Here is a 22608-nt window from a genome sequence, read left to right as displayed (position 1 = left end):
TGCGCTTCGAGCTCTTCGGAGATGAGGCGCATTACAAATCATCTTATTATTATTATTATTATTATTATTATTATTATTATTATTATTATTTGCACTTGTGCTGGTTGTGTTTTCTGCTCCACGTTTAAGAGGGTATTGCAGCAGAGAACACTGCAAGCACTCGTTCAAATGTCCCGAGTACATCACACTTGCACCCGAGCATGAAAGGGTTCTGACATATCTCATTTAAGTTCTAGTAGATAGTCTAAGGGAGATCTTCCATGAATGTCATTTTCTTGCAAGTAAATCAACCAAAACGATATTTCAAGACACGAAGTTGTGGATAGAAGGACAGATTCTGCCATATCCTATGGTTATTGTGACGAAACGTTAATAATCTTATATTGATATACCGTATGATGGACACACTTCGGTTACTAGCTCATGTTTAGGCAAGCAACAATCAGGTCACCGTGGTTGACTGCTAACATTAACTGTTTAACCAGTTTCTTTTTGGTTTGGTTGTCTGTACTATTTTATTGAAACAACTTACACCGAATTTGAACATTTGAGGAATCATCTAAATGGCCAGCAGGCATAAATTGTTGTTGTTTTTGTTGTTCATGATGATGATGATGATGATGATGATGATGATGATGATGATGATGATGACGATTTTGTTGATGTTGTTCGTGATGTTGTTGATGTTGATGTCGATGTTGTTGTTGTTGTTGGTGGTGTTTCTCGATTATTTCCCCCCGGACCCTTGTTTTGACACTCCCCTTATGTTTATCCTTACACGTACACATTTGCCAGAAATACGATTATCTCTAAGTCAACCTTGACATTCTCCAGTAGTTGTTTCTACCCATCCACCCATCCATCAAAGAACGATGACATATTTTGTCTATATAGTATAATGTACAGCAGCAGATATTCGGAATCGGTGTATTTACCAATCTGAACACCCAACTAATAAAGCGTTTTACTCGTTTGCACAATCATTTATAGTTTCCATATCAAGTGTACAATAACACTGTAAGACTAGCATGTGGCCTTTCCAACTTAAATCAACTTGTAAATAATGTTGTCAGCTAACAAATGGTTATAACCCCCCCCCCCCACCGGAAAAAAAGCCAAAAATTATTTTAATATAAAAACTTTTAAAAAAAAGTAATTAAAAGTAGAAGAATTTAGTTTTTTGGGGTGACGTATATTTCAATATGGTAGTATGTTGAATAGTTCATTTTATGTCCATGTGTTTCTGTTGACCGCTGTAACATCAAGCTTTCGTCGATCAATGGAGTTCAATATAAATCTCCTGCAATACATTTGTCCTTGCTTGGATTTTAAAATATAAAGTCAAGTAGACAAGAACAAAATATACATCAATACACACACTTATACACACACACACACACACACACACACACACACACACATGCACACACACAGTATCGATCACATGTAAGCATTGTAACGACTTTTAACTTTTGACAGAGACACTTACCTCGCTTTGAAGTTGAACATTTATAATCCAAAACTTGTTCCAACATCATGTTTGATGAATACTGTAACGATTAATAAGCCAGACGTTGAAATCGTTTCAGGATAAGTATATGGTTCCAATTGACATCTGTAATTTCATGTAAAAACGAAATCCAAGTGATCACACCGGCTAATTTCTAAACCTTTGTATATTTCTACCTTTCTCCGATCATTTCTTACATGTCTGTGTAAAAACCAACAGTTTGAGATGTGCTTTTTTTCGCCTTCAATTGTTGCAGTCCATGAAAAGAATTCTTAGACATTGTATTAGCTTTGTGATAATTTAATGGACTGTATTCAGCGGTCATAATAAAACTTTTATGACTTGCGTTAAATGCAAACTGTCAGAGTCTCAATGACTCGAGGCGACCTTGACAATTGTCAATGCCAAGCAGCTTTGAGGTCACTGTAGTATCACCGGGGTAGGATGTGCACTGTGTACATGTACACGGGCAATTCAATAGAATGAAAAGCATATGACCAGCGGGTAAGGAACAGGCTATAAACTCAATTGATAAGTAGTACCGTGTCAAAATATTCAAATATGATATAGCATGTCCAGTTTCTTATTGGTTCCGGTATTTTTCACACCAAACCTGTTAGCCTTATCTGAATATAATTTCATCAACGGAGATATTGATTGATCCGCTTTCTGTCACACTTTTGTACCTTTGTATATTTCTACCTTTCTCCGAGCATTTCTCACCTGTCTGTGTAAAAACCAACAGTTTGTGATGTGCTTTTTACCATCAACTTGTTGCAGTGCATGAAAAGAATTCTTAGACATTGTATTAGGTTTGTGATAACTACTGGACCGTATTCAGCGGTCATAATACAACTTTTATGACTTGCGTTAAATGCAAACTGTCGGTCACAATGACTCGAGGTGACTCTGACAATTGTCAATGCCAAACAGCTTTGAGGTCACTGTAGTATCACCGGGATAGGATGCGCTATGTACATGTACACGGGCAATTCAATAGAATGAAAAGCATATGACCAGCGGGTAAGGAACAGGCTATAAACTCAGTTGATAAGAAGTACTGTGTCAAAATATTCCAATATTATATAGCATGTCCAGTTTCTTATTGGTTCCTGCTTGGTTGTATCAAACAGATACGTTCACACGGTACTGAAATTTATTTCAAAATGTTCAGTAAAGTATATAGTGTAACACTGATACGTCAATTAACGGCAGTCCTGGCGGTATTTGAAAGACTCTTTCAGACACTGATATCAATGTGACCTAGATAGCAACTGACAATAACAATTAAAGGCCGGGCATTCATCCTAAGTCATCGCATTACGGTTATCAAAGGAGTATTCTTTTGTTCTGGTCCAACAGTGTGCCTGTGTGTACTTTTGTCTTTCCCTAAGTCTCTGTGATCGTGTCTGTATGAAGCAGACCTATTTAGCTTTGATACTGTCTCCCCTTCTAATTTGCAAGATATTTCTATGGTACTGTAGACTCTGTGTTATTGAACTGTATCATGGGTGAGTTCACAACTCATTGTGGTATTCGACCAAGGTTTTGATCATGTGTCGTATATAATACCAACTCTCCGAGTGATAATGACCTCACATGGACTACGAGAAGTAGCTGTGAAGATGCAGTGTTATTACTGTTCGTAAAATGCACAATAGAAAATGGCACTGACAGTACACAGATGTGGACTGTTACCAAGGACAATATTGTGTATTTAACAAGTTCAAAGACATTTCTCGAAATATAGCTACCTATTTAACAAGTTTTCACTAATTCCATCTATTACATCAAAAATTGTAATTGCGGGGTTTCGGAAATGCAAAGTGTATACATAAAAACAGATACCAAGAAGCCATAAGAATTGAATTCGTGGGGTAACAATTTATTTTGGTCAGATAGGAGACTGTGATAATGATGATACAAGGAAAGCACAGATATTTGTATTACTCGGTTATAAAAGTAGAAAATTAAGACAAAAAGGAGAGTGGAACCAGGGAATGTACATCAATGATTACTATTTTTAATGTATTCATCCAGGTCATAGTTTATAAGTTCATTCACTCATCGCTTTTGGTGAACCCGATTTGTATGTTCGGCTCAATTTCAATACTTAATGATTTGGTCGTGCGCTCATCTAACAGAATCTGCATTGTATACGCAAATGTAAAGGAGATATTGCTTCATTTCTCAGAATGCCTTGCCGTTGAGGAAAGAATACATCTCCTTAGGCGGATTTTGCCAATTTGTATAACTCTATTTCAGACTAACGTGATTACAGCTTGATTTGTAGTTTGTATTGTTCATTTTGTTTGATTATAACACTGTTCCTTCAATCATGTTGTTTTTACTCATCACTTTGAGTCAGTACGGACAATGTATCACGCCCCCATGCGGTCAAACTACCTCATTCTCAATCTACATAGAACAGACTAAATGAGCTGTGCTGATTGTAGTGAAGAGAAGAGCGAGATTCGATGTGAATGAAAGTAAAATACTGATTATGATATGAACGTAACATAGAATTTAAGCAGCATATAACTTGTTGATGACTGTATATGGTTTTGGGAATGTCTGATTACATACAAAGCCCATAGTGCTCATCGGTTATAATTTATAATGGCACTAATTCGATTTATAAAACAATGAACAAAAAGATAAAACAAAAACAAAAACAAATGAAAGAACTTATTCTTGGGAATGTATACTGTGAACGACATTCGGATCATGACGTACATTCTTTCCATACTACAACTTTTATCCTCCTGGCTGCTGTGTGGTCACCGCACCAGATGTGAACACTATAAAATTTCTTTAGAATGAGGAATCGACTTATATATTATAATGCGTTGTAACGTTTGAAGTAATGGCATAGTCTGGTTTTTTTTTTTAATTTTTCTTTTGTGTATTTTTGTTGAAAGGCCTCGGCCGGTCTAGCGAGATGAGTAGGCTGCCACATCCAATTTTATTTTAGTAGGCCCATCAAATGAAAATCCATAAATTTTGACAACCATCTCAGTCACTGGTATTAAAATTGACCCAGATAGAAATGCCCTGTAGCAATTAAAGGGCAGGCATGCAATATCAGGTTATTGCATTGGTGTTATTATATTAGTGAAGTCACGATAATTACCTTTGATTACTCTTTTCTCCAAAAAAAATGTTCTATAGCTGTGTCACCACATAACTCATTATCACTGTTTTTTCACACCAAACCTGTTAGCCTTATCTGAATATAATTTTATCCACGGATATATTAATTGACCCGCTTTCTGTCACGCTTTTGTCCCTTTGTATATTTCTACCTTTCTCCGAGTATTTCTTACATGTCTGTGTAAAAACCAACAGTTTGTGATGTGCTTTTTTACCTTCAAATTGTTGCAGTGCATGAAAAGAATTCTTAGACATTGTATTAGCTTTGTGATAACTCAATGGACTGTATTCACCGGACTCAATGACTCGAGGCGACCCTGACAATTGTCAATGCCAAGCAGCTTTGAGGTCACTGTAGTATCACCTTGGTAGGATGCACTGTGTACATGTACATGGGCAATTCAATAGAATAAAAAACATATGACCAGCGGGTAAGGAACAGGCTATAAACTCAATTGATAAGTAGTACCGTGTCAAAATATTCCAATATTATATAGCATGTCCAGTTTCGTATTGGTTCCTGCGTGGTTCTATCAAACAGAAACGTTGCACGGTACTGTGAAATTCATTGCAAAATGTTCACTAAAGTATATAGTGTAACACTAATACGTCAATTAACGGCAGTCCAGGTGATATTTGAAAGACTCTTTCAGTCACAGATATCAATGTGACCTAGATAGCAACTGACAATACTAATTAAAGGCCGGGCATTCAACCTAAGTCATCGCATTACGATTATCAAAGGAGTATTCTTTTGTTCTGGTCCAACAGTGTGCCTGTGTGTATTTTTGTCTTTCCCTGAGTCTGTGTGATCGTGTCTGTATGAAGCAGACCTATTTAGCTTTGATACTGTGTCCCCTTCTAATTTGCAAGATAATTCTGCGGTACTGTACACTCTGTGTTATTGAAGCGTATCATGGGTGAGTTCACAACTCATTGTGGTATTTGACTAAAGGTTTGATCATGTATAGTATATAAAACGAACTCTCCGAGTGATACTGACGTCACATGGACTGCGAGAAGTAGCTGTGAAGATGCAGTGTTATCACCGTTCGTTAGATGCACAATGGATAATGGCACTGACAGTAGGCAGATGTGGACTGTTATCCAGAACAATATTAGTTTATTTGACAAGTTGTACATTTCACGAAATAAAGCTACCTCTTTAACACTGGTTTCACTAATTCCATCTATTACATGTTATCAAACATGATTGTAATTGTGGGGTTTAGGAAATGCAAAGTGTATACATAAAAACAGATATCAAGAAGCCACAAGAATTGAGTTCGTGGCATAACAATTTATTTTGGTCAGACAGGAGAGTGTGATAATGATGATAAAAGGAATTACTCGGTTATAAAAGTAGAAAATTAAGACAAAAAGGAGAGTGGAACCAGGGAATGTACATCAATGATTACTATTTTTAATGTATTCATCCAGGTCATAGTTTATAAGTTCATTCACCCATCACTTTTGGTAGACCCGATTTGTAAGTTCATATGTTCGTCTCAATTTCAGTACTTAGAGTTTTGGTTGTCCGCTCATCTAACAGAATCTGCATTGTATATGCTAATGTAAAGGAGATATTGCTTCATTTCTCAGAATACTTGCCGTAGAGGAAAGAATCCATCTCCTTAGGCAAACTTTGCCAATTTTTATAACTCTATTTTAGACTATCGTTATTACAGTTTGATTTGTAGTTTGTATCGTTCATTCTGTTTGATTATAACACTGTTCCTTAACTCATGTTGTTTTTACTCATCACTTTGAGTCTGTATGGACAATGTATCACGCCCCCATGCGGTCAGACTACCCCATTCTCAATCTACATAGAACAGACTAATTAGTTGTGGAGATAGTAATGAAGAGAAGAGCGAGACTCGATGTGAATGAAAGTAAAATACTGATTATGATATGAACGTAAGATAGAGTTTAAACAGTATATTACATGTTGATGACTGTACATAATTTTGGGAATGTCTGTACAATCAATGACAATATTGAAGAATGGTTGATTTTACATAACGAATACATACAAAGTCCATAACGCTCATCGGTTATAATTTAAAATGGTACATACTGAATTGAATTATTTTGTTATTTGTTGTCCAACCAAAGAACAACTGAAAGGGGACATCGACTTGACCGAGAGGGGAATACTTTACTTATGCCTGTACGCAACCTAGTAGTTGAGGGCGCTAAAACTACGCCTAAAAATACAGTGTATAATATCACAACATGTGAATCTCGTACCATAGTTACTATAAATGATGTCGAATAAAGATATTATGAGTATACTGCTTATTAACTATTGATCAATGACCATTTCAAGTTTTCTTTTGACATGACTGGTGTTCTGCGATTCTAGGACAACTGCCCCCCGGACAACTGCCCCCCGGACAATTGCCCCCGGACAATTGCCCCCGAAGGACAACTGCCCCCCGGACAATTGCCCCCGAAGGACAACTGCCCCCCGGACAATTGCCCCCGAAGGACAATTGCCCCCCGGACAACTGCCCCCGAACGGAAAAAAAAGCTAGTAATATATTATTACGGGTTTGTCATTCATTAAAAAGTCACCGTCGGCAACTTACCGTTTAGCGTTTAGTAACACCCGTGAATGGTTACCTATTAACCATTAATGTGAGGGGTCAGACTTGATTAGCTAAGCTATTTTCTGACTCCCATTACCTGTATAAATTTTGTATATATATATCTTTTTCAAGTGATCTGAAATTATTTCTTGTACAGGTAATAAAAATCAACCAATCAATCAATTTATTTATACTCACATTTGCACGTTTTACTCTATTGTCATCTGTGATAATTGTTACGACAATTATAAAAGTCGGCATGGTGCTTTAACTTACCGCCGTAATTCACATAATTTATACTCACATTAACAAGTTCTACTCTATTGTCATCTGTGATAATTGTTACGACAATTATAAAAGTTTAACTTACCGTGGTAATTCACACACTTTTTTATTTTTCACACCTAAATGATATATATTGCTTGCCAGACACCAACATAGTCATAGTGTTCTGTATCGTCTTGTCAGTCACTATGCAGTTTGTTCGAAGCGAGAGAAGTAAAAACAAATTGATTTATGATGGCCATGTCTATGTGAAACAGAAAGATTTAGCAAACCGGGTTGTTTCATACGAATGCGAGAGGCGTTGACATTTCAACTGTAACGCCAAAGTAAAATATTGTGACGATGAAGTAATTGGTATGGTAAACGAACACATCCATGCTGCATGTTGTTCGGGGGCAGTAGTCCGGGGGGCAATTGTCCTTCGGGGGCAGTTGTCCGGGGGCAATTGTCCGGGGGGCAGTTGTCCTTCGGGGACAATTGTCCGGGGGGCAGTTGTCCTTCGGGGGCAATTGTCCGGGGGCAATTGTCCGGGGGGCAGTTGTCCGGGGGGCAGTTGTCCTGTTACCAAGCGAGACAGAAAGCGGATCAATTAATATATCCGTGGATAAAATTATATTCAGATAAGGCTAACAGGTTTGATGTGAAAAAAACAGTGATAATGAGTTATGTGGTGACACAGCTATAGAAAAAAAAATGTTTTGGAGAAAAGAGTAATCAAAGGTAATTATCGTGACTTCACTAATATAATAACACCAATGCAATAACTTGATATTGCATGTCTGCACTTTAATTGCTACAGGGCATTTCTATCTGGGTCAATTTTAATACCAGTGACTGAGATGGTTGTCAAAATTTATGGATTTTCATTTGATGGGCCTACTAAAATAAAATTGGATGTGTCAGCCTACTCATCTCACTAGATCAGCCGAGGCCTTTCAACAAAAATACACAAAACAAAAATGAAAAAAAAACAGGCTATGCCATTACTTCAAACGTTACAAAGCATCATAATATATAAGTCGATTCCCCATTCTAAACACATTTTAGTGTGTTCATATCTGGTGCGGTGACCACACAGCAGCCAGGAGGATAAAAGTTGTAGTATGGAAAGAATGTACGTCATGATCCGAATGTCTTTCACAGCATACATTCCCAAGAATAAGTTCTTTCATTTGTTTTTGTTTTTGTTTTATCTTTTTCTTCATTGTTTTATAAATCGAATTAGTGCCATTATAAATTATAACCGATAAGCACTATGGGCTTTGTATGTAATCAGACATTCCCAAAACTATATACAGTCATCAACAAGGTATATGCTGCTTAAATTCTATGTTACGTTCATATCATAATCAGTATTTTACTTTCATTCACATCGAATCTCGCTCTTCTCTTCACTACAATCAGCACAGCTCATTTAGTCTGTTCTATGTAGATTGAGAATGGGGTAGTTTGACCGCACGGGGGCGTGATACATTGTCTGTACTGACTCAAAGTGATGAGTAAAAACAACATGATTGAAGGAACAGTGTTATAATCAAACACAATGAACAATACAAACTACAAATCAAACTGTAATCACGATAGTCTAAAATAGAGTTATAAAAATTGGCAAAATCCGCCTAAGGAGATGTATTCTTTCGTCAACGGCAAGGCATTCTGAGAAATGAAGCAATATCTCCTTTACATTTGCGTATACAATGCAGATTCTGTTAGATGAGCGCATGACCAAATCATTAAGTATTGAAATTGAGCCGAACATACAAATCGGGTTCACCAAAAGCGATGAGTGAATGAACTTATAAACTATGACATGGATGAATACATTAAAAATAGTAATCGTTGATGTACATTCCCTGGTTCCACTCTCCTTTTTGTCTTAATTTTCTACTTTTATAACCGAGTAATACAAATATCTGTGCTTTCCTTGTATCATCATTATCACAGTCTCCTATCTGACCAAAATAAATTGTTACGCCACGAATTCAATTCTTATGGCTAATTGGTATCTGTTTTTATGTATACACTTTGCATTTCCGAAACCCCGCAATTACAATTTTTGATGTAATAGATGGAATTAGTGAAAACTTGTTAAATAGGTAGCTATATTTCGAGAAATGTCTTTGAACTTGTTAAATACACAATATTGTCCTTGGTAACAGTCCACATCTGTGTACTGTCAGTGCCATTTTCTATTGTGCATTTTACGAACAGTAATAACACTGCATCTTCACAGCTACTTCTCGCAGTCCATGTGAGGTCATTATCACTCGGATCGGAGAGTTGGTATTATATACTACACATGATCAAAACCTTGGTCGAATACCACAATGAGTTGTGAACTCACCCATGATACAGTTCAATAACATAGAGTCTACAGTACCACAGAAATATCTTGCAAATTAGAAGGGGAGACAGTATCAAAGCTAAATAGGTCTGCTTCATACAGACACGATCACAGAGACTTAGGGAAAGACAAAAGTACACACAGGCACACTGTTGGACCAGAACAAAAGAATACTCCTTTGATAACCGTAATGCGATGACTTAGGATGAATGCCCGGCCTTTAATTGTTATTGTCAGTTGCTATCTAGGTCACATTGATATCAGTGACTGAAAGAGTCTTTCAAATATCGCCAGGACTGCCGTTAATTGACGTATCAGTGTTACACTATATACTTTAGTGAACATTTTGAAATAAATTTCAGTACCGTGTGAACGTTTCTGTTTGATACAACCAAGCAGGAACCAATAAGAAACTGGACATGCTATATAATATTGGAATATTTTGACACAGTACTTCTTATCAACTGAGTTTATAGCCTGTTCCTTACCCGCTGGTAATATGCTTTTCATTCTATTGAATTGCCCGTGTAGATGTACACAGCGCATCCTATCCCGGTGATACTACAGTGACCTCAAAGCTGTTTGGCATTGACAATTGTCAGAGTCACCTCGAGTCATTGTGACCGACAGTTTGCATTTAACGCAAGTCATAAAAGTTGTATTATGACCGCTGAATACGGTCCAGTAGTTATCACAAAGCTAATACAATGTCTAAGAATTCTTTTCATGCACTGCAACAATTTGATGGTAAAAAAGCACATCACAAACTGTTGGTTTTTACACAGACATGTGAGAAATACTCGGAGAAAGGTGGAAATATACAAAGGTACAAAAGCGTGACAGAAAGCGGGTCAATTAATATATCCGTGGATAAAATTATATTCAGATAAGGCTAACAGGTTTGGTGTGAAAAAACAGTGATAATGAGTTATGTGGTGACACAGCTATAGAAATTTTTTTTTTGGAGAAAAGAGTAATCAAAGGTAATTATCGTGACTTCACTAATATAATAACACCAATGCAATAACCTGATATTGCATGCCTGCCCTTTAATTGCTACAGGGCATTTCTATCTGGGTCAATTTTAATACCAGTGACTGAGATGGTTGTCAAAATTTATGGATTTTCATTTGATGGGCCTACTAAAATAAAATTGGATGTGGCAGCCCACTCATCTCGCTAGACCAACCGAGACCTTTGAACAAAAATACACAAAAGAAAAATTAAAAAAAAAAAGACTATGCCATTACTTCAAACGTTACAACGCATTATAATATATAAGTCGATTCCTCATTCTAAAGAAATTTTATAGTGTTCACATCTGGTGCGGTGACCACACAGCAGCCAGGAGGATAAAAGTTGTAGTATGGAAAGAATGTACGTGATGATCCGAATATCTTTCACAGTATACATTCCCAAGAATAAGTTCTTTCATTTGGTTTTGTTTTTGTTTTATCTTTTTCTTCATTGTTTTATAAATCGAATTAGTGCCATTATAAATTATAACCGATAAGCACTATGGGCTTTGTATGTAATCAGACATTCCCAAAACCATATACAGTCATCAACAAGTTATATGCTGCTTAAATTCTATGTTACGTTCATATCATAATCAGTATTTTACTTTCATTCACATCGAATCTCGCTCTTCTCTTCACTACATTCAGCACAGCTCATTTAGTCTGTTCTATGTAGATTGAGAATGGGGTAGTTTGACCGCATGGGGGCGTGATACATTGTCCGTACTGACTCAAAGTGATGAGTAAAAACAACATGATTGAAGGAACAGTGTTATAATCAAACAAAATGAACAATACAAACTACAAATCAAACTGTAATCACGATAGTCTAAAATAGAGTTATAAAAATTGGCAAAATCCGCCTAAGGAGATGTATTCTTTCGTCAACGGCAAGGCATTCTGAGAAATGAAGCAATATCTCCTTTACATTTGCGTATACAATGCAGATTCTGTTAGATGAGCGCATGACCAAATCATTAAGTATTGAAATTGAGCCGAACATACAAATCGGGTTCACCAAAAGCGATGAGTGGATGAACTTATAAACTATGACTTGGATGAATACATTAAAAATAGTAATCGTTGATGTACACTCCCTGGTTCCACTCTCCTTTTTGTCTTAATTTTCTACTTTTATAACCGAGTAATACAAATATCTGTGCTTTCCTTGTATCATCATTATCACAGTCTCCTATCTGACCAAAATAAATTGTTACGCCACGAATAAAAATCTTATGGCTTATTGGTATCTGTTTTTATGTATACACTTTGCATTTCCGAAACCCCGCAATTACAATTTTTGATGTAATAGATGGAATTAGTGAAAACTTGTTAAATAGGTAGCTATATTTCGAGAAATGTCTTTGAACTTGTTAAATACACAATATTGTCCTTGGTAACAGTCCACATCTGTGTACTGTCATTGCCATTTTCTATTGTGCATTTTACGAACAGTAATAACACTGCATCTTCACAGCTACTTCTCGCAGTCCATGTGAGGTCATTATCACTCGGAGAGTTGGTATTATATACTACACATGATCAAAACCTTGGTCGAATACCACAATGAGTTGCGAACCCACCCATGATACAGTTCAATAACACAGAGTCTACAGTACCACAGAAATATCTTGCAAATTAGAAGGGGAGACAGTATCAAAGCTAAATAGGTCTGCTTCATACAGACACAATCACAGAGACTTAGGGAAAGACAAAAGTACACACAGGCACACTGTTGGACCAGAACAAAAGAATACTCCTTTGATAACCGTAATGCGATGACTTAGGATTAATGCCCGGCCTTTAATTGTTATTGTTAGTTGCTATCTAGGTCACATTGATATCAGTGACTGAAAGAGTCTTTCAAATATCGCCAGGACTGCCGTTAATTGACGTATCAGTGTTACACTATATACTTTAGTGAACATTTTGAAATAAATTTCAGTACCGTGTGAACGTTTCTGTTTGATACAACCAAGCTGGAACCAATAAGAAACTGGACATGCTATATAATATTGGAATATTTTGACACAGTACTTCTTATCAACTGAGTTTATAGCCTGTTCCTTACCCGCTGGTCATATGCTTTTCATTCTATTGAATTGCCCGTGTAGATGTACACAGTGCATCCTACCCCGGTGATACTACAGTGACTTCAAAGCTCCTGACATTGACAATTGTCAGGGTCACCTCGAGTCATTGTGACCGACAGTTTGCATTTAACGCAAGTCATAAAAGTTGTATTATGACCGCTGAATACGGTCCAGTAGTTATCACAAAGCTAATACAATGTCTAAGAATTCTTTTCATGCACTGCAACAATTTGATGGTAAAAAAGCACATCACAAACTGTTGGTTTTTACACAGACATGTGAGAAATGCTCGGAGAAAGGTAGAAATATACAAAGGTACAAAAGTGTGACAGAAAGCGGATCAATCAATATCTCCGTTGATGAAATTATATTCAGATAAGGCTAACAGGTTTGGTATGAAAAATACCGGAACCAATAAGAAACTGGACATGCTATATCATATTTGAATATTTTGACACGGTACTACTTATCAATTGAGTTTATAGCCTGTTCCTTACCCGCTGGTCACATGCTTTTCATTCTATTGAATTGCCCGTGTACATGTACACAGTGCATCCTACCCCGGTGATACTACAGTGACCTCAAAGCTGCTTGGCATTGACAATTGTCAGGGTCACCTCGAGTTATTGAGACTCTGACAGTTTCCATTTAACGCAAGTCATAAAATTTTTATTATGACCGCTGAATACGGTCCATTAAGTTATCACAAAGCTAATACAATGTCTAAGAATTCATTTCATGGACTGCAACAATTGAAGGCGAAAAAAAGCACATCTCAAACTGTTGGTTTTTACACAGACATGTAAGAAATGATCGGAGAAAGGTAGAAATATACAAAGGTTTAGAAATTAGCCGGTGTGATCACTTGAATTTAAATTTTACATGAAATTACAGATGTCAATTGGAACCATATACTTATCCTGAAACGATTTCAACGCTTGGCTTATTAATCGTTACTGTATTCATCAAACATGATGTTGGAACAACTTTTGGATACTTATAAATGTTCAACTTCAAAGCGAGGTAAGTGTCTCTGTCAAAAGTTAAAAGTTGTTACAATGCTTACATGTGATCGATACCGTGTGTGTGTGTGTGTGCATGTGTGTGCATGTGTGTGTGTGTGTGTGTGTGTGTGTGTGTATAAGTGTGTGTATTGATGTATATTTTGTTGTTGTCTACTTGACTTTATATTTTAAAATCCAAGCAAGGACAAATGTATTGCAGGAGATTTATATTGAACTCCATTGATCGACGAAAGCTTGATGTTACAGCGGTCAACAGAAACACATGAACATAAAATGGACTATTCAACATACTACCCTATTGAAATATACGTCACCCCAAAAAACGAAATTCTCCTACTTTCAATTACTTTTTTTAAAAGGTTTTTATTTTAAAATAATTTTTGGCTTTTTTTCCGGGGGGGGGGGGAGGTTATAACCATTTGTTAGCTGACAACATTATTTACAAGTTGATTTAAGTTGGAAAGGCCACATGCTAGTCTTACAGTGTTATTGTACACTTGATATGGAAACTATAAATGATTGTGCAAACGAGTAAAACGCTTTATTAGTTGGGTGTTCAGATTGGTAAATACACCGATTCCGAATATCTGCTGCTGTACATTATACTATATAGACAAAATATGTCATCGTTCTTTGATGGATGGGTGGATGGGTAGAAACAACTACTGGAGAATGTCAAGGTTGACTTAGAGATAATCGTATTTCTGGCAAATGTGTACGTGTAAGGATAAACATAGGAGAGTGTCAAAACTTAGGGTCCGGGGGAAAATAATCGAGAAACAACAACAACAGCAGCAGCAACAACAACAACAACAACAACAACATCGACATCAACATCAACATCAACAACATCACGAACAACAACAACAACAACATCGACATCAACAACATCACGAACAACAACAACAATAACAACAACAACATCATCATCATCATGAACAACAACAACAACAACAACAACAACAACAACAACAACAACAATTTATGCCTGCTGGCCATTTAGATGATTCGTCAAATGTTCAAATTCGGTGTAAGTTGTTTCAATAAAATAGTACAGACAACCAAACCAAAAAGAAACTGGTTAAACAGTTAATGTTAGCAGTCAACCACGGTGATCTGGTTGTTGCTTGCCTAACATGAGCTAGTAACCGAAGTGTGTCCATCATACGGTATATCAATATAAGATTATTAACGTTTCGTCACAATAAACATAGGATATGCCAGAATCTGGCCTTCAATCTACAAATTCGTGTCTTGAAATATCGTTTTGGTTGATTTACATGCAAGAAAATGACATTCATGGAAGATCTCCCTAAGACTATCTACTAGAACTTAAATGAGATATGTCAGAACCCTTTCATGCTCGAGTGCAAGTGTGGTGTACTCGGGACATTTGAACGAGTGCTTGCAGTGTTCTCTGTGGCAATACCCTCGTAAACGTGGAGCAGAAAACACAACCAGCACAAGTGCAAATACCACTTTACATTATCCACACCCACACTCACGCGGCATGGGGTTCTGTTATTGATACATATGTTTTATTTTCCAAAAACAACAAACTTTCAGTAAAATTTACACTATGCAATCACGCGCTTTCGTGTAGAATGAACGACAGCTTCATCATTTGCATGTTATTTGCATGCAGGTATGCAAATAATGCAGTGCAAATACCACCAGTATACTATGCAGGCGCATATGTAACTAAACTGGTACATATGTAACTATAATGTGGGTACTGTTTAACGAAATTAGTGAGACTTCAACATTGAAACAATGAGAAGTGACAATTACACGGGGCACTTATCTGGATAGGAGATTAAAGTTACAAAGGTCAATACAGGCAGGTGAACTCTACCATTCAATAGTCTATTGAAATAAAAATCACCTTAGCAGTCAACCTAGTAAAGAAGACGTTCTTTAGTCAATTAATTATTTCAGTTTAGAAAACAGAAAAACTATCTTTTTTTCGTCACACACGTTATTGACACCGATTTTAAATCATCACAATACTATTCTCGCAAACCAGAGCTGTTATTTCTTCTGAAACACTGCGACAGTCTGTCTTGGACGGTACCATAAAAGAAGGTGTGGTCTCAGACGATGATGCAAAATACACTTATACAAAGTTCTGCCAGATCAACATTGATACCAACACTTTTAAGATGACAAACTGGCGTTCATACCATACCATTGTTTGCATATTGTGCTGCTCCCAATTCTAATTTGACGGACTGATAGGGGCAAAATGTGATGGAAGTGTGGAATGGGATTGTACGACATATATCATTCTTATGGGCGTATATTAATTTTCTGGAACATTCTTCTCCTCTTTTCAACCAGTTAACAATTCTCGACGTGTTTAAGTTACACAAGTATTTAGCAGGTGTTTTTGTTTACGACTTAATACACAATAATTTACCACACTCTATAACCGATTATTGCACGCTGTTTAATTATGAATACAATACGTGACAGAAGGCTCAGGGCAATTTATGTATTTCGCCAGTGAAGACATCAGTTGGACAACAATCAATATAATATAATATACAGGTATACAGGACAGTTGTCGGTCGGGGGCAGTTGTCCGGGGGGCAATTGTCCGGGGGGCAGTTGTCCTTCGGGGGCAATTGTCCGGGGGGCAGTTGTCCTTCGGGGGCAATTGTATATATATATAGCTAGTTTACTTGTTTATTTAACTGATTGCTTGAAGGAATTGTAAATGGTAGAGTTTCAGTTATACATAGGTCATGAGAACAGAGGTCGAAACATTCAGATAGAGCATTTGAGATAAACCAAAGTCACACATAAATCAGTAATGGTCTTGCTCGAAAAACCTGTGTTTTCCAAAGTCAATTAAAATGTCTCAAATAAGCTATTTTTTTATAATGTCTATATTTCAAAAACATGTTGTGTCGTTCAGTAAAGGGTGCTGGTATTTCAAGTGGATGGATATATAGGTATATATGCAAATTACCCAACCTCCACAATGTTGTTGTGTTTGGTAAACTTATCATGAGTGGAGACTTTATATCAACAGTTGATTTAAATAAGTATAAAATGTTATCACCTATACTAATACAACGTTGCAATGACAGGCTCCAAAAAGACGTCAGACTCAATATATAGGCCTCTAGGCACTATCTGAGCGGCGTTTTCAAAGGCAAAAAATAAAGGTTGTTTCAATTTTAACGATGTTGCTTAGACTTCACTTTCCATACAACACCGGTCTTGATTGTATGGGTGGGTGGGTGGGTGGGTGGGTGGGTGGGTGGGTGGATAGATAAATTGATGGGCAAGTGGGGTGTTTGTTAATAATGTTTCGAATGGTTCTTGTAGTGAAGAAATCAGGTTTTGATTAGACTAAAACAGACTTTTTCCCACGATATGGGGCGCCTTGGACGTGAATAGAACTATTGTCAAAATCTATCTCTATTGACAAAATTGACAAACCTCTTTAAACACCCCCTGGCATTGTTATAACCCTGTCGAATAAAACGTTGCAGTCAATTGTTCATATGTTTGTATATGTCACACACTAGAGAAAGGGAACGGTCTAGGACAAGCTAAGGTACTGTAATCGACCAACCAAGCGTTCACTCATAAACATTGAGTGATAACAGCAAAATTCCAAACATAAAATGTTGGTTTTTTGGTACAAACATTTACTAGTTAAAGACATTTAAACCTGACAAATTTTGAACTAAATAGCGTTACTCATTTCTTGTGCGCATGGCCAATTGCAACCAACTCCCCGAAGTGAATATAGGGCAAGTATTCTATGGAAGTGTACATCATTTATCCATTTTGTTGTTAACAACGAAGTATTCGTAACTATAAACAAATCATGATTCCATCGAAAACAAATATGATATTTGAATGTCAATGATAGTTATGTTTTCACCAATGAAATTACCGAATTGAACAAGAATTTACATCGCAATGCTAGTTTTGACCAATTATACAGTCGGACTGTAAAACTAATTTGCATTTCGTCACTCCCTTACTGTATTTCAGTCCCAGTGTTCAGGCAACACCATCAGTAACACTCCATCGGCGTCAGTGGCTGTTTGATATTGTTGAAACCAGGTAAGCATGAAAATATGTTCAAATTTCATGTGCGCTTTTTTTCGACAAAATTTTCTCCGATGTAAAATGCAGTCAAATTTTACATTAGGAAGGCGACCACTTCTTATTTTTTGCTTGATTTTGACGAATAATTTTTTGTCATCATTGACGTCTCACATAATTATATGATCAGCTTTGAAATTGAAATTTGTAGCACGGGTTTTCAATATGTGTCTCGTAACTACTGTGCTAATACCAGAGCAATATCGACTTGTTTTTCGTATTAATTTATCCTTTTCCACTCATCTCTTACTTATGTTTTTACCGCAGCTGTAAATCCTGTTAGAGTTTTTCTCCCCCACCCCTCTGTACCTCGTGCCTTCTTAGTTTCCGTTTCATCGCTCTTCTTGTCGACACATTTTTCTTTGGTTATTCGTAAGGAATGGTGACCTCTTCAGCAACTGTTTATTTAAATAAAAGCACAACATTGAGCTTTTTGCGAACGAAATGCAAACGTTGTAACTAATTAATCGATAAAACTCGATTTTTATGATCTCTACAACTACAAATTAATCAAGTGACATTTACATGAATTTACACCAGTTAAGTGTAGAAAAAAAGAGTTACTACCAAAATAGAGAGACTATACAGTTTCAATTGAGCGGCATGACATTTGTGACGTGTCACACGATGTTTTGTTGTTAGGAATTGCAGAACAAATAGAGAATAGTTTAGCGCGCAAGCACATAAAATATACATTTTTATCCCACTTTCAACACAAATGAACCCCAAGTGTAACATTTTTGTGCGTGCTCACTATCAATGTGTCTGTATTTTGTCTTATGAAATTTGTAACAAAAGGAGGAAGAATGTGCGAGATGTAGAATCATCGTGCCGCCTTATTGAAAATGTATAGTGTCTCTGTTGTTTGGTAGTAATTATGAAATACAAGTTACTTTCGGTATAAAGTCGTACTACAACGTACAACTCCTTCAGACCTATTTTGGGTAACTTAAAACTAAAACGTAAGATACTGGTCTGTACCCAAGTAACATATCTATTTAAAAAAGTGTAATTTATTGCTTGTGGAATTGTAGAAAATGATTTCAGGCTTTGATTTTGGGATTTTTCTGTTTCAATTTCAGTTGAATTCAAAAAGACGAAAACAACATGAAAAAGTAAGCGTTTCCTTTCCATAGCTGTTTGTATGCAGGTTGAATCATATAATTGTTTGGTTAATTTGTAAGGCCTAAAGACAAAAATTGTTTGGGTCATGATCAGGTTACCCGACCCCATCTAGTTTTTCACTGCCGACCGTAAGCAGAAGTTGACGCCCTCTTCGGCAGATGAAACTGCTGTATATTTAACATATTTGCATATACTTAGTCTTGTCGTTTCCTTTCAGCTCCATCGTGATTGCATTGTTCTTTGTCAGTTTCCTTCTGAACCAGTACAAGGTAGAGGCAGGTAAGGTAACTATTTGTTTATGTAATGAACTTGTTATGCACATACAAATATAGATATTGTTTTATTTACGTAATTCGTTTGACATATATGTACTAATTTACATAGTCTAGCTATAGCTCTGTGCTATTTCCAAACTCTAAAATAATTTATATGTGCCCACTTACTATGTTTTACCCACAGACTGCATTGTGCCGACCGTACCGGCCAATGGACAAATTGATGGGACAACAGGAGCAACGGTTATAGCTGGTGTAGTAATAACACTCACATGTAATAATGGAAATGCCGTGACTGGTGATGTTGCATTAACATGCGAAGCACAAACCTCATGGGCACCACCTGACTTCGGCGTTTGCACTTCAGGTAAATAATTATCCTTAGTAGGGAATCTGGAATTTTCAGTAATTACAAGCAGGGAATTAGGAGGTGGGACACTTTTTACAAATCGGTACATGGGGGAAAGCCTTATTTTAGAAAATGGAAATTAGGTGATGCTCACATTTTACCTTGACTCATTTTCATCTAAATCTGTATTATTTTGTTATTTTGGACTGATCCCACCGCTGCCACCGGTTCCAAATCCTACTACTATCACATTCCACCACTATCACCATTGTAAAGTACCATAATTACGATTTCTTTGTGGTCAAATAACTTGATTTATGAAAAATAATTTGAATTTTTTTCAGTCAAATTGCCAGATGTGAGTGAGTCAAACCAACTAATTAGTTTTCTTCTTCGCCAATCATTTCGTTAAGTTTCTTCATTTTTATTTAGGATTCATAAAAATAAAGCTCCCCCTATCGATGGTTATATTTGGTGGTCGAAATAAATAAGAAAAAGAATTACATTGATTTTGGCGTGGTCGAAAAGCAAAGGATTAGAAAAAAAGGCATTTTAAAGAGTGTGCTGTCGATTGCAAAGAGCAGTCGATTGGTTGGATTATTTCGGTAATATCAAAATATATCAATGAAATGAGTTTACTGTCAGTTGTGGTGTGAGGAGGGGAGCAGGTCTCACAGTATTAAAGTGAAAACAACGTGGCAAGGTAGTTTGGATACTGTGGTGGGGTGTTGACCTTAGTCCTGAACTATTAGATTTGTGATCATCTAGTCCTTTGGGGTTCTAGACTTCAGCTCAGCCTATTAGATCCAAACGCTTGCATTAATTTAATACAAACACAAACTCACTGTGGTAATAGTGGAAAACAACAAATGCCTTTAAAAATTATCAATGTTGTGGATTCTTACTATAGAACAAATTCCCTGTCTAGATAGTAGGATTCCAACCCAGGACTTACTGATTACAAATCTTGAGCTCTAAAACTATGCCACATGCTATTGTTGATCATTTAAATATTTGAACAAGGGTAGGGTCATATCTTAGAAAGGAAATTGAGGGACAGTCATTTGTACCACAACAGACTGGGGAGGCTCACACATTATTATTCCCCCAGCCCTTCTCCTTTTATTTACGGAAGGCTTCCTAAAACTTCATTTAGCTTACTGAGAACCATTTCCTCCTATAGTCCCAATATACTAATGAATGTTTTTGTATGCATGTGTGTGTGTGTGTGTGTGTGTGTGTGTGTATGTATGTATGTATGTATTTATGTATGTATGTATGTATTTTGTGGGAGTGAACTTACTGTAGTCTTCCTATACTTTGCCAATATTTGATATGTACTTGTTTGCCCTTAACATTTCCTCCTCTGCCCCTCCCTGCCGTTTTAACCACCTTGCTGCAAAGTTTATTGTGTTGATGTCTGGTTTAAACATTGTTTTAAAAGTGATATGCTATTTTGATATGTAGTTCTATTTTTTTATTTACAAATCACAAACAGACTGTGATGCACTAACAGCACCAAGCGATGGGACTCTGTCGGACACAGAAGTCGTAACTGGTACGACAATTACAGTAGCGTGTAATGAAGGATTTACTCTGACTGGTGATGCATCATTAACTTGTACTGATGGTGCATGGAGTGCTGATGTAGGAACCTGTGGATCCTCAGGTAAATGTTTATCATATACATCATATCTACAACCTATCTGTCTGGTAAACCTTTGTAAGAGCTAGACTTGAAGTACACACCTATATAATGAGGCTATATTGCATATGTTTGTTACAGTTAGACTTCAAGTGTGCATCTATATTGTTTAAATTTGTTATAGGTAGACTTCAAACTTACATCGATAATTTATAATATTGTAAAAGGTAGGCTGTATGTTTGTACTTATATTATACATCTTTGCAAGACTTAGACTCTAGCTGCGATAGTTCCTGTAACTCAGGTATTATTTTGTTTTATGAAGACAACAAACAACACATTCACTGAAAATTGTGAAATACTAATAATAATGATATTAATTGGACATTGTACATGTTACTACCAAACCAGCATAATTACGGAGTTTCAGTGGCGTGTTTTGTGTGTTTTTAAAAATATAAATTACATGAAACAAAATTACAACAAACAACACATTCACTGAAAATTGTAAAATATACTAACAATAATGATATTAATTGGACATTGTACATGTTTTATCTTGACAGAAACTACAACAGAAGCAGAAAGCGACGAAGCCACAGGTACGACTATTACTTTTTGTAATGTAATGTGATGTGATGTGATGTGATGTGATGTGTTGTGATGAAATGTGATGTGATGTGATGTGATGAAATGTGATGTGATGTGAAGTGATGTGATGTGATGTGATGTGATGTGATGTGATCTGATGGGATGTAATTTGATGTGATGTGATGTGATGTGATGTGATGTGATGTGATGTGATGAAACGTGATATGAAACGATGTGATGTGATGTAATGTGATGTGATGTGATGTGATTAAATGTGATGTCATGTCATGTCATGTGATAAAATGTGATGAGATGTGATGTGATAAAGCGTGATGAAATGTGACATGATGTGATGTTATGTGATGTGATGTGATGTGATGTAATGTAATGTGATGAAATGTCATGTCATGTCATGTCATGACATGTGATGTGATGTGATGTGATGTGATAAAATGTGATGTGATATGATGTG

Source organism: Glandiceps talaboti, chromosome 9, assembly GCF_964340395.1.
Source record: "Glandiceps talaboti chromosome 9, keGlaTala1.1, whole genome shotgun sequence".
NCBI lineage: Eukaryota > Metazoa > Hemichordata > Enteropneusta > Spengelidae > Glandiceps > Glandiceps talaboti.
The sequence above is the reverse complement of the archived record's forward strand: the minus strand, read 5'-3'. Positions refer to the sequence as shown.